The sequence below is a fragment of the Staurois parvus genome, unplaced genomic scaffold (genome assembly GCF_062004578.1).
Source record: "Staurois parvus isolate SC_StPar_1 unplaced genomic scaffold, SC_StPar_1.0 ptg000098l, whole genome shotgun sequence".
Lineage (NCBI taxonomy): Eukaryota > Metazoa > Chordata > Amphibia > Anura > Ranidae > Staurois > Staurois parvus.
Window position 1 is genome coordinate 6,096,498 of NW_028317894.1, and position 14,892 is coordinate 6,111,389.

Sequence of the window (14,892 nt, forward strand, 5' to 3'; positions counted from 1 at the left end):
TTTTTCCTGATTCTTGAATGGTATGAAAGTACATAATTCAAAGATGGCCCAAAAATAAGTTTTTATGAGTGAATAGTGCCTTCTGAATGTTCTCATAGCCTTCACAAAATATTGCAGGTTATATTATTATCAATAAGGAATTATTGTCATGTTTGTTCAGACTGATTCAATTGTCCTTGATGGATGTTTTGTAAGAAGCATTATTGTGCAGTTGAGCACAAGCATTGTAACTATTATCACATATGTTGGAATTCGACTGATTTCAGCTTATTGTTTTATGTTGTCATTCTAGACTGACCAAATTAAATTTAAACTGTATGTCTGGGCAAAATAAAATAGAAAAAAAAGCATGTTCAATACATGCTCAATTCCCATGATTTGTCTCTGCTGCAAGTGTAGCACCCTCTTAGAGTAGACTGCTAGGTCAAATATTTAGTTTTAGCTCCACTGTAATTAGAAGAGCAGGGGTTAATTAATTGGGACTGCTCAGGATTTCACAGGCTGCTGGTTTGCTACTGCTCCTGTCTTCTAGAGATTTCTAGAACATAGTGTGAGGGAGGGAAGAGCCTGCAGTCTGAATATTTATGGAACTGCAGCCATTCCCTGGGGAGGTGTGCCCAGAAGGTGGGGAAGAGTCCATAAATAGTCTGAAACCTTTGCAGAAAAGAGAGTTTTGTCATATGTGGGTGTACGGCAGTGTTCCTGAGTCCAGCCTGCTAAAGGAGATCCATTTTGAGTGGAAGGAAGCCAGCCTGAAGATACCAATGTCCCAGCTAGGTGTAGCTGGGGACCTATTCACAAAGCAACCCAAGATTTCAGACTGTCAGGAGAGAGCTACCAAGATAGAGCTGGTGGGAAGCTGTGAGAGAGCCCAAGTTGTTCAGAGGTGGTGTGAGCCAACATCTCCATCACTAGGAAGAGCCTGGAGGAATATCGGCAGAAGGCAACTGATGATCCTGGTGAGTGAAGACCCCAGTGCTGCAAGAGTGACAGTGAGGTACATGGGACTGTGAGTGAAGTACAGGTCACAGGCAGCTGGAGATTCTATGGGACTTTGCTTGGAGAGTGCAGCCAGAGGTTATGCAGTACAGCCAAGCAGTTGTGGAATACAGCTCAGAGTTGTACAAGTGCCGCTAAAGTTGTGCAAGGCTATGAAGAGTTATGCAGAACAGCCAGGAATTTAATAGTCCTCAAGTTCTTCAAATGTTAAAGTTCTGGGGTATCCCATGCTCCCTACCCCTATCCATACTCATTGTTCCCCCAAAAAAAGCAAGAAATTAAACCCCTAGACTGATTCTTGAGCCAGAAGAAGAATACCAAAAAATGCTCCCTAAAGAGGGGAAACAGGCCCAAATTACCATCGGCTCCTGCGGGAGTAGCGCTACACAAGAACAGAAAAATACCTGTTGATCTGTCTGAAATCCAGGTAGCTACAAATTTAAACACAAATACAAATGTAAACCCTTACCTTGTAAAACAACCTATTCAGTTTAAAATAGAAATGAAAGGCAAAACATTTGTGTATAGATATTAAAAACATTATAAATACCTTTTTCCCCTTTTTTCTAAGTAATCACATTCCCTCTTTTCTCAGCTGCATAAGGAGCTCAGAGAGATTAAGGAGGAGAAACAGCAGCACACTGATCTTCCAATAGCTGTGCAGGGGAGAAGGGGGGCATGTCAGCAAAAGTCTGATCATTGGAGGAGAGCACGATGAGTTCACAGCACAGTTAGAGAACCAATAACTATCTTAGTCACCAAGAATATAAAATGGATCAATTTTTATTTATTTATGGTGCTTATATAGCGCTGTCAATTTATGCAGCACTTTACATATATATTGTACATTCACATCAGTCCCTAACCCTCAAGGGGACCCTCTAAGGTCCCTAACTTACATTCATACATACTAGGGCCAATTTGGACAGGAAACAATTCACCTACCAGCATGTCTTTGGAGTGTGGGAGGAAACTGGAGTACCCAGAGGAAACCCACGCAGGCACAGGGAGAACATGCAAACTCCAGGCAAGTGGTGCCGTGGTTGAGATTCGAACCAACAACCCGAGTACTGCCAGGTGGAAGTGCTAACCATTTAGCCACTGTGCTGCCATGTTTGAGTATGCCTAGGAATATTCTCAAGTAGCTCATTTAAGAGGGGGTAATAGTGATGCTGGGTGCAATTACTAAAAATAAGTCATATACATGCACACAATCAACATACAGTCGTGCAGGTACGTTTAATCAGCATTTAAACCATTACATGTTCTATGCATGTGAAAGACCAACTACCCAATGAACACCTGCCCTGGCACATCATAGCATTCACCTGGCACTCCAAGAAATAACAGAATCAAAATGTAATATTCTTGCACTGTCAAAACCTCCACCTTTATTATCACCCGACACACAGGAGTATATACAGTATCTTATATTCATCACAATCTGCATAATAACACACACCAATAATAATGTGAGCATTACAGCATGAAATAAACACATAATTTGACAGCGTCACAGCATAGAATTAACACATTACCGAAGCTATGTGGAAGCTGGGAGGAACGAATCCCATAGGAACCAAACTGCCCAGGGGGTCACGGAGAAGCCATAGGTGCGATCATTCGATGAGCCCATATAGCCTTGGTAAAAATCACAGCGCCAGAGCGTCGTCTGGCCACTAGGGGAGCTTCCACTGGTCTTGCCCGGACCTTCACCTTATAAACCCTTTTTCTGGAAGCAGTCCACTATGGGAGGGGCTAGCAGAAGGGTTCCGCGAGGATAACAGTCATGTTCAACCACCATATTCGTTGTCTGAAAAGTCACACTTTTGCTTCTTATCTACCCCAAAACCTCTTTTCATCTCCCCCAGACTTAAGGATTTCTAACTTAGATGTCCTTAAACAGGTTTTTATCTCCTAATGTGAGGTTACTAGATGTCATAAACACGGTTCATTCCATAAACAAGGCTTTATCTTGCTCTCAGCAGAATATCTTGTGACTCTGTTCCTTTGGCTAAAGAAATGACATCATCACTTCTCATGCCCCTGGCATTTGGGCGACAATGCTTTATTGTAAAAATTACCCAGGAAACAAAGGGTCCAAGGCCAACACATTTCATAGGCATTACAGAAGGCAACCCAAGTTTTCTTGGCAGTATTTACCATGGTAACTGAGCTTATCAGGGAGTAGATCCACGTCCAAAATCACCTGACCATATATGTAGAACTGTTCCCACCTGGCCACATTTCCGGAAAACCAATTCAAATTGTTCACATTCAAACCGGATGAAAAGTGGAATCTGATTAGATGGGATAGGTTATAGCACTTTGCACTGTTTAATCAAATCCTGATAATGGTATATTTTGCAAAACAGCAAGCTAGATTTAGCAGTACATTCATTATACTGTCGGAAAGCCATCCAAACTGACAGAAAATGTGAAGAGAAGTCCACTACTCGCAGTAACCAGACAATAATTGTCATTTCATTAGGATGTCCATCTCACTGTACTGACAGCTCATGTCTATAAATTGCCTCTTTTTTTTGGCAGGACATTGATTCCATCTTGAAAGTAATTACCAGCAAGAAAACATCCAAGTCCCAAATGACTGAAAGGATGCGTCTTAAATAGAAACTATAATGGTTTCGGGTCAATTGTATTTTATTTTTGTTTTACAGGTTATATATTTTTAAAGTGGAACTAAGGGCAATATCAAAAATGACACATATGATATAGTCTGTCGCTAGTATTAACACAGCAGTCTTTTCTTTCCATTTACAGTTTTATTACGTTTTTCAATAGAAAAGCATATAATAGGTACAATAAAATGTTTCCGCTTACAGGGGCACAACCCTGTATATGTCAGAATACATTCTAATAGGTAACAGAATAGTTTAATACTTACAATTGCAGGCTGACAAAAGGGCCAGGCTTCAAGCACCCTTACTTTTTTACAGTTAGTAGAGGTCAGATACAAATATGAGCTGAACAAACAGAAGTCTAACACTTTACCTGTATGTTCACCTTCAGGAAGATGCTAAAAAAAACCCTATGCAATTCTATATCCAATGAATAGTACATAACAGCATTCTCCTCCTCCTGCCGTAAATGGTGAAGGTCCTTCTATTATAAATGCAGCGGTTGGGGGGGGCATCTCCAGCTTGTGAAAATTTCAGCTTGAGATATTGAGCTCTATAAACAACAGCATTTGTACCAAAATAAGGAGCAAACGAGACGTAGAAAAATGTGAAAAGTTCCTGAAGATGGAGTTTAATACGAACCTACCAGGATAGAAATAGGGCACCTGGTATTTCTGACTTGTTTTTGAAAGTGCATGTTTTAAATCTGTCATTTTTATCTATCCTTCACTGAGTGAGTCACTGGCCTGGCATAATGATATGCCTATGAGTTGTAGGCACAGCCAATATGCGCATACTTGATCCTGGGTAGTGACTCACTAAAGGTGGATAGAGTGTAAGATAGTCCAACAGACTGAGGTAGTGAGTTCCAGAGCATGGGAGAGGCTCTGGAGAAGTCTTATTTGAGCAAACAAATATTACATATTCATTTAAACAGTGCCAGATACCTTAATAATAACAAAAGGAAAACTGTTGTTGAATTTGTAATGTTATTGATTTTAGAAGTTCCTTTAAAGTGGTTGTAAAGGCAGAAGGTTTTTTTTACCTTTATACATGAAGGTAAAAGACCTTCTGTGTGCTGCTCCCCCCACAGGCCCTCCTAATACTAACCTGAGCTCCCTTTCAATCCAGCAATGTGCACGAGAGCCTCAGCTGTCTCAGGACTCTCACTCATTGGATGAGACAGTGGCGGGAGCCATTGGCTGCTACTGCTCTTAATCACAGCCAATGAGGAGAGATTAGGGGGCAGGCCAAGCCGCCGCTCTGTGTGTCTTATGGACACATATTGCTGGGCTTTGGAGGAAAATAAAATGAATCTTTAATACCACTTTAACAGAAATTACTTGTAGGCCTTTTGTGCAACTGCCACCCAGTTTCTGTCATTTGACTATTCCCCCTTGCAAAATGTTGTCAGTTGAAAGATGTTTGTGTCTCTTTTTGCATGAACTGCCCAATAGCACTCAAATCAGGGCTTTTACTATGGCAGCTCATAACTCCCTATTTCTTCTTTTCGGGCCATTCCTTGGTGGATTTGCTAGTGTGCTTTAGATCATTATAGTGTTCAAAGTTCCATTTTCAGTTCCACTTCAACTTTGGACAAATGTCATCACATTTTCTTTAAGCACTCTTTGATATGATGTAGAATTCATAGTTGACTTGATGACCCCAAGCTGTTCAAGCCCTGAAACAGTAAATTAACTCCAAACCATAACATTCCTACCAACATGCTTCACAGCTGGTGTTGATGTTCTTTTGAAATGTTGTCTTCGGTTAGTGCCAAGCATGTTTACAATTGCTTCTGCTCAGTCGTCTCTAAAATAGATTGTACTAGCAATATCAAGTTGGGGAATCATATTGTTTTTAGTAATGATGGTTCACTTTTAGGATTTATGGAGACAGAGGTAGCAGAGGAAATGTCTTGGTAAAGATTAATAAAGTAATGGGCCCTGACAGTTTTCATCCCAGAGTTCTAAGAGAACTTCAAAGTATAGTTGTTGGACCTTTAATAGATCTTTTTAATCAATCTCTTCTAACAGAAGAAGTTCCCCATAACTGTCAGACAGCTAATATTGTACATATCCACAAGAAGGGCAGCAAGGTAGAAGCTGCCAATTACGGGCCAGTGAGTTTAACATCAGTTGTAGTCAAGTTAATGGAATCACTCCCGAAAAGAAGAATCATTGATAAATTAAAAACACACAACTTGCTGGACCCAAAGCAGCATGGCTTTACTGAGGGCAGATCATGTCAGACTAATTTGATTGCATTTTTTTATTATATTACCAATGTTTTGGACCAGGGTGGCTATGGACATATGTATTAAAGGTAGTTATTAAGAGGTTGTCAAATGAATTATCATGTCACCCAATATTTGGTCTCCATTCAGTAGCCAAAAGAGGCATTCAAAAAAAGGGGATTTGTGAAAAGAAATTCACAGAAAAAGCGGCTACATTATGAACAGAATGTGACACTCAGAAAAATTTCCAAAAATTATGCTTTATTACACATATATAAATATGACATATGGGCATTCGCCCTGGTTTACCATCACCTCAGTATGAGACAATACACACAGACCTAAAACCATATAAAATGACACCAAGACCGGTCTAAATGCATGTGCAACAGAAAAAATGACTACAAGAGTCTAATGTCCCTGTAGCACAGACACAGGTGAACACTTCCCAAAAGAGGTGTATCCAAAAATTATACCATAGGCATACCATAATATTGAATATTATAAATAGAACAATACCATTATGGTGAATCCCAATCAGGGAATCCAAAAATTGTACTATGGATATAAATATCACATGTATGCAATGCAGCAAGCACAATATGCGTCAAAAAGAGAACAACAAGCCTCAGGCCTGTATGGAGGGAGACATGAATGTCAAATATGTGATGCAATACATTCCTGTGCCGGCACAAGTGGTTGGGGCCCATTCATCTGTAATATAAACAGCTGTATCCTAAAGCTCTTGAATGAACATATGCCCCATTTATTCCCAGGGTGGAAGAAAAGATGCAAAAAGCAGCACTCTGCTTGAAATGGTATCTTCACCACTATATGTGGACTACACTCCACCTTTCGTAGGAAAAACAGGACACATCCCAAAAGATCTTCTGCCTGTTGAAATGTATGTGGTATATCCTGTATCCTATACAAAGCACCATGATGTCCCCATCCTGTAGTGAGACAAATAATATGTGGGAAGTCACTGACAGAGTTTACACTCAATAAGATATATAGGTCATATAGATCACAGAGGACCATATATCTAATGTCCTGTAACAGTCCACTCACCACCTGTGCTGTGGGTATTAGGAATGAAAGAGATGTCCTTCATGGGTACTGCCATATACAGCCACAGAGGCCAAGGAACCACCGCTGACATCCGCCGATATACCGCGGGTTCCAGCCCCTTCTTGGCGCTTGTGCTGCTCACACTTGCCTCATGGCATGTGAAGATGGCTTCCTCCTTATGGGTCAGCGTGCGTTCCACCTAATGCGCATGACCGGAAGTGACGTATCTGACGTATGACGTCAACGCGTTTCGCCGATGGGCGTATCTCACTCAGCTTCGTCAGGACCAATGAAACAACTGCATTTCAATTTCCTATTTATAGTGGGTAAAGACCCACCCATTTATGCAAAAAAGCTAACCTGCAGTTGGTTCCTAATCTCCCCTCCTATGTAAGGGATACTAAAGATGTGTTGGCTAAGATTGAAAACATGATCATTAATGATAACTCCATTCTGGTGGGAATAGATGTGGAATCACTTTACACCTCTATCCCACATGAATGTGGTGTGAGATCAGTCTCCTATTTTCTTGAAAAAACATATCCTACTTTGGGAGGACAGAACGAATTTATTAGTGAGTTATTGGAGTTTGCATTAAAACATAACTTTTTTCAATTTAACAATACCTTTTATCAACAAACTAGAGGTACCAGTATGGGAGCACCGTGGGCTCCGGCCTACGCATGTCTCCACTTGGGGTTTTGGGAGGAGCAGGTTGTCTTCAGATCACCAAGATTTCTTGCTAATGTCCAGATCTGGTTAAGATATATAGATGATGTGTTCCTTGTGTGGCGAGGAACATCTGAGGAATTAAAACTATTTTTGGGAGAGTTAAATCAGAACTCCTTCAACATTGGACTCACGTATATATTTGATGAAAGATGTATTTCTTTTCTGGATCTGGAGATTAGACTTGAGAATGGAAGACTCCTTACAAAGACATATAGAAAACCTACTGCTGCCAACACCCTACTAGAGGCAAGAAGCTATCATCCACGTTCACTGATTTCAGGGATTCCAGTGGGACAGTTTTTGAGATGTCGGAGAAATTGCTCAAACATAAATGACTTTAGAATGGAGGCTCAGGACCTCTATAGAAGATTTAGAGAAAGGGGATATTCTCACTCCCAAATTAGAAATGCTCGGAGACGGGCATATCAAACTGACCGTGAGGACTTATTATCTCCTAAAAAGGATGTAAAGGCTAAACCGAGTGATCAACCTGTTAGAATGATAACCCAATTTGGAGCCCAATGGCAAGATGTAAAATTGATATTAGAAAAACATTGGAAGATTCTAACTCAATGCCCTAGGTTGAGTAAGATTGTAGGTGAGCGCCCCCAAATGGTAGCAAGAAGAGCACCAAATCTTGGTGACCTCCTTATCCATTCAGATTATCAACCATTAAAACAAACAACATGGTTAAAATCACGTACCAAGGAGATGTTTAAATGTGGAAAATGTCAAATCTGCAAATATGTGGATCGTACGGATTCCTTTTATGACTCAGGAAATAACACTCACTATAAGATTCAGAGTCTCATAAACTGCTCCACAGTGAGAGTATTATATATCTTAACCTGTCCCTGTAAAAAGATGTATGTTGGTAAGACTAAAAGACAACTCAAAGTACGAATAGGTGAACATCTTAGAGATATTAGATCAAATGACCCTGACAGTAATCTTGCCCAACATTACGCCAAATATCATGGAGGTAAACTGGACGGTACAAAAGTAAAAGGTTTCTATGCACTGCACTTCCCACAAAGGAGAGGTGATTTTGACAGAGAACTGCTTAAAAAGGAGAAACATTGGATATATAAACTTGATACACTGTACCCCAAGGGGTTAAATGTGGAATGTGATCTCCAAGTGTTTTTGGAAAAATAGGTTTATAGGACTATATACCTGTTTATCGCCATGCGGTGGGCAATTTACGGCATTTTTTTGTCTTTATAAAGGGTTGGACTTTAGATTAAATAACCCCAAAATAAACCTATATATATTGGGAATATTAACAAAAGTATGGATGATCTTATGGTATATAAAAAATGTAAAAGGATTGATTGTCTGGTTAATTGTCCCTTAGTACCTCCTCTCTTTGAATAATAACCACACCATAGGATGGATGCCTGAGAATTGGGGTATTTTTGTTGTAATGACCCTTATGAGAACTCTCAGGTTATATTGCCATCTTGTGGTGTCTTTTGGTAATTGGTAATTTATATTGTCTCCTAAAAAACCTGATTCAATGAATAGAATTGTTGATTCTCTGATTTATATCGCCATCTTCTGGTTAAAATGTGATAAAAGTTTTAATTGATTGGTATATTTAATTCATGATCTTTTGATCAATATATGCATTGTTAGAATTGCTAAGCCTCTCCCCTCTCTGGTGTCTCCAGCCGTCTGTCTTTTTAATTATATTCAACAAAGACCAGCAGCTGTGCTAAGTATTTAGCCCCCTTTTTTTCTTCCATTAGGAACAATTGCAGGTTAGCTTTTTTGCATAAATGGGTGGGTCTTTACCCACTATAAATAGGAAATTGAAATGCAGTTGTTTCATTGGTCCTGACGAAGCTGAGTGAGATACGCCCATCGGCGAAACGCGTTGACGTCATACGTCAGATACGTCACTTCCGGTCATGCGCATTAGGTGGAACGCACGCTGACCCATAAGGAGGAAGCCATCTTCACATGCCATGAGGCAAGTGTGAGCAGCACAAGCGCCAAGAAGGGGCTGGAACCCGCGGTATATCGGCGGATGTCAGCAGTGGTTCCTTGGCCTCTGTGGCCGTATATGGCAGTACCCATGAAGGACATCTCTTTCATTCCTAATACCCACAGCACAGGTGGTGAGTGGACTGTTACAGGACATTAGATATATGGTCCTCTGTGATCTATATGACCTATATATCTTATTGAGTGTAAACTCTGTCAGTGACTTCCCACATATTATTTGTCTCACTACAGGATGGGGACATCATGGTGCTTTGTATAGGATACAGGATATACCACATACATTTCAACAGGCAGAAGATCTTTTGGGATGTGTCCTGTTTTTCCTACGAAAGGTGGAGTGTAGTCCACATATAGTGGTGAAGATACCATTTCAAGCAGAGTGCTGCTTTTTGCATCTTTTCTTCCACCCTGGGAATAAATGGGGCATATGTTCATTCAAGAGCTTTAGGATACAGCTGTTTATATTACAGATGAATGGGCCCCAACCACTTGTGCCGGCACAGGAATGTATTGCATCACATATTTGACATTCATGTCTCCCTCCATACAGGCCTGAGGCTTGTTGTTCTCTTTTTGACGCATATTGTGCTTGCTGCATTGCATACATGTGATATTTATATCCATAGTACAATTTTTGGATTCCCTGATTGGGATTCACCATAATGGTATTGTTCTATTTATAATATTCAATATTATGGTATGCCTATGGTATAATTTTTGGATACACCTCTTTTGGGAAGTGTTCACCTATGTGTCTGTGCTACAGGGACATTAGACTCTTGTAGTCATTTTTTCTGTTGCACATGCATTTAGACCGGTCTTGGTGTCATTTTATATGGTTTTAGGTCTGTGTGTATTGTCTCATACTGAGGTGATGGTAAACCAGGGCGAATGCCCATATGTCATATTTATATATGTGTAATAAAGCATAATTTTTGGAAATTTTTCTGAGTGTCACATTCTGTTCATAATGTAGCCGCTTTTTCTGTGAATTTCTTTTCACAAATCCCCTTTTTTTGAATGGCTATGGACATAGCCTATCTTTATTTCAGCAGGGCATTTGATACAGTTCCACATAATGATATGATAACAATGTTGTACAAGCTAGAACTAAATCTTGGGTGGTTCATTGAATATGCAGTTGGCTAAAGGATAGATACAAGAGCGTGGTTGGAAATGGGGTTCATTCGGAACAGAGATCAGTCACTAGTGGTGTACCCCAAAGCTCTATACTAGGTCCTGTTCTAATTAATCTATATGTAAGTGATATAAGTAAAAGGTTGTTGGATAAAGTATGTCTTTTTACTGAGGATAAAAAGGTGTGCAATAGGGTTGATATTCCAGAAGGTGTCTGTAATATGGAATATGATTTGGCATTGCTGGTAGATTGGTCAAAGTATTGGAAACTGCAGTTCAATGTTCTAAATGTAAAACAATACACATAGGGAAAAGGAATCCCCTGAGAGAGTACAACATTGGGGGTACATTGTTGGCCAGCACTACAGAGGAAAAGGATTTGGGAATACTTATTTCAGATGATTGCAAAATGAGCAAGCAGTGTGGCCAGGCAGTGGGAGAAGCGAATAGAATTCTAAGATGCGTCACTAGAGTGGTCACCAGCAGGAGGAAGGAGGTCCTGATTCCCCTATATAGATCTTTACTGAGACCTCATTTAGAATACAGTGCCCAGTTCTGGAGACCCCACATACAAAAAGATATTGATAAGATAGTCCAGAGATGGGTAACAAAAATGTTGGAAGGTCTGATGGATAAAACATAACAGGAGAGACCTCAGGAACTTAATATGTACAGTCTGGAGGAAAGAAGGGAAAGGGGACACATGGCTGAAACCTTTAAATACATCAAGGGGGTGAATACGTTTCAAGAATGCAGTATGTGCAATATAAAACCAAGATCAAGAACACAGGAACATGGGCTCAAACTAACTGGAGAGAAAACTAATCTTATTATTAAAAATTATTTTTACATAGCGGACCCCACGGGCAGGTATTTGCTTCTGCAAGGCACCCTCTGGGACCAGGAGGTTACCTTTGTCTCTTACTACGCGCCTAACCGTTTCCAGCATAAATTCTTTTCGCATCTTTGCACCATTGTTTCTCGACACTCTAAGGGTCTTCTTCTTGTTATGGGGGATTCGAATGTTACCTTGGATTCCACATTGGATAGGCGCTATGCACGGGGAGCGACCCCCTCTCATGACTTGGTGCTAGAGGAACGTATGCGCTCTCTTTTACGGACGGCGGGGCTAGCGGACGTCTGGAGGGAACTTCATCCAACTGAACGCGACTTTACGTTCTATTCCAATCCTCATGACAGTTTTTGTAGAATTGATCATATATTCATGCAGGTCCAGCAGCTCCCCTCGGTCCGGCGGATAACTATTCCCTCCTCACCCTGGTCAGATCATGATCCCTTGGTACTCCTCCTTGCCCTTTCTGGGTCAGAACGGCGCCCTTTTCATTGGCGCATCAATGACTCTTTGCTGACCACTCAGGCTACCTGCCAACAAATAGAATTCTTTTTACGAACATACTTTGCGGAAAATTCGGGATCGGTCTCTTCAGCAGTGCCCCTTTGGGAAGCGCATAAGGCCACGATGCGGGGTCATGTTATACAGCTGGCTGCGGTCCGGAAGCGGGAGCGGGAACGCCGACTCTTGGAGCTTCATTCTCTCCTGGTCTCTGCGGATGCGCGTTGGAAGTCATCTCCATCCGTGGCCCATAAACGCTCTCGGGACGCTCTGGCGACAGAATTGGACCTCCTCGCCTCTTCGGAGGCGGAACGGGCCCTGCGTTGGACCAGACATAAATTTTACTCCTGCGCTAATAAGCCCGGTCCCATGCTAGCCAGGAAACTCAATTCTGTGGGGAAACCCCATAAACCGATTCGACTTCGACTTTCCACAGGTGGCTGTACTTCTAATCCCCAGCAGATTGTTTCCCGATTTTCGGACTTCCTTTCGCGCCTCTATGCTGCCCCAGATCCTTTCCCTGTGGCTCAGGCAGAGGCATTCTTTCAAGACCTCCATCTTCCTGGATTAACCGAGGCAGCACAGGCGGCCCTCAACGCTGGTGTCACCGTACCGGAAGTGCTCCAAGCGATCAAATCTTTACGGTCCACCGCGGCCCCAGGTCCCGACGGCTTCTCCGGTCTCTATTATAAAAAATTCTCAGCCCTATTGGCGCCCTTTTTAGCGGCCTATTTCAATGAGTTACGACAGGGCTCTTTGCCCTCTCCGGACGCACTTAGGGCACATATCTCTATGATTCCTAAGACGACCGACGATGTCCAGGAACCGCAAGCCTTCCGGCCCATTTCTCTTCTTAATGAAGACCTGAAGATATTGGGCAAGATTCTTAGTTTTCGCATCAATAAATATTTGTGTAGCCTGGTCCACCGGGACCAAGTAGGGTTCGTCCCTGGGAGGCAGGCGGGTGATAATGTCCGTAAGGTGGTCCATCTTATACATTTTCTGCAACAACGGAAAATCCCAGGATTCCTACTGTCCTTGGACATATATAAAGCTTTTGATTCTCTATCTTGGGAATATCTGCGGTTTGTGCTGTCTCGTTGGGGTTTCGGGGATTCTATTCTCTCTTGGATTCAGGCCTTGTATTCCTTTCCTTCGGCCTCCGTTAAATACGCTGGGTATTTCTCGGATCCCTTTCCTGTTGGGCGAGGGACGAGGCAGGGTTGCCCGCTGTCCCCAGCGCTCTTTGTCCTGGCGCTCGAGCCACTGGCTTTAGCACTCCGGACCGATTGCAATATATCGGGGGTTCCATACGCGGGACAGGAGTGTAAGCTGAGCCTCTTTGCGGACGATGCCCTCTTGACTCTTACTAATCCTCTGACGACGCTTCCTAACTTGCAACGAGTTCTTGAGCGCTTCTCCTTGATTTCGGGTCTATGTATCAATTTGGATAAATCCGTCGCTCTCAATATTACTTTGGCTTCAGATTTGGTTTCGCGCCTACAATCCCACTTCCCTTACCGGTGGGCTTCCTCTTTTCTGGAATACTTGGGCATTCGCTTGACCCCCACCTATGACTCCCTTTTTGCTGCAAATTATTATCCTTTTGCTTAGCTCTTTATCTTCTCTTATGCATTCCTGGCAATTTCCGCACCTGTCTTGGATAGGACGGGTTCATTCAGTGAAAATGACCATCTTGCCGAAATTGTTATATTATTTTCGCACCCTCCCGGTGCGGGTTCCCCCTCACTTTCTTCGGTTGCTTCAGGCGAAGTTTATGCGTTTTATCTGGGCCGATAAACACCCCAGAGTCTCTAGAAATACGCTCTTTGCTCATAGACTCCAGGGTGGTCTTGGGGTACCCAATGTAGCTAAGTATTATCAGGCGAGCCAGATTGCTCCGCTGTCTATGTTGCACGCTTCCTCCGATGTTCCTCTCTGGGTCCTGCTGGAACTACCTAATTGTGCCCCTATTGCACTGTCGACACTCCTATGGCTTCCCCCTGCCCTGCGCCCTATGGCGCTGAGTCCGATGTTGCTCCATGGCCTACAAGTCTGGGACTCGGTACGTTACTCCAGTGGCCTGATGTCACCCTTTTTGCCCTTGCTTCCAACCGTTAACAACCCTCTTTTCCCACCGGGTCTAGATTGCCCGAGGGCATTTTCTTGGTGGGTGGCTCATGGTTTCTCACAGGTGCAACACTTTTTGCTTTTTCGGTCCTTTCCCGCCTGGAATGTCCTTCGGGAGTCTCGGCATGTTCCCCCAGCGGAATTTTTTCGGTACCTTCAATTGCGGCACTGGCTACTTTCGCTGAGAGCCACTTCTGCTTTCCCATATCAGAAATCTGCCTTTGAACGGCTTTGCCAGCAGCACCCGGGCGCCCCGGGCCTTATCTCCCTTCTTTACGCAGCTTTGAACAGACGCTCGTCTCACACTTCTCTTTCATATGTTGTTCAGTGGGAACGCGACCTGGGAGTGGCTGTGGATCCGGAGGACTGGAGTAGGGCCTGGTCACTCATAGCTAAATGTTCATTTAATACGACCACGCTGGAAGCAGCCTACAAGGTATTGTTCCGTTGGTACTGGGTTCCGGCTCGTCTGGCCCAGGCTAACCCTGCCTGTAGTGATCGATGTTTTCGGGGTTGTGGCCATCGTGGCGATGTACTGCATATCTGGTGGTCATGCCCGAGGTTGGTTCGTTTTTGGTCTCGTG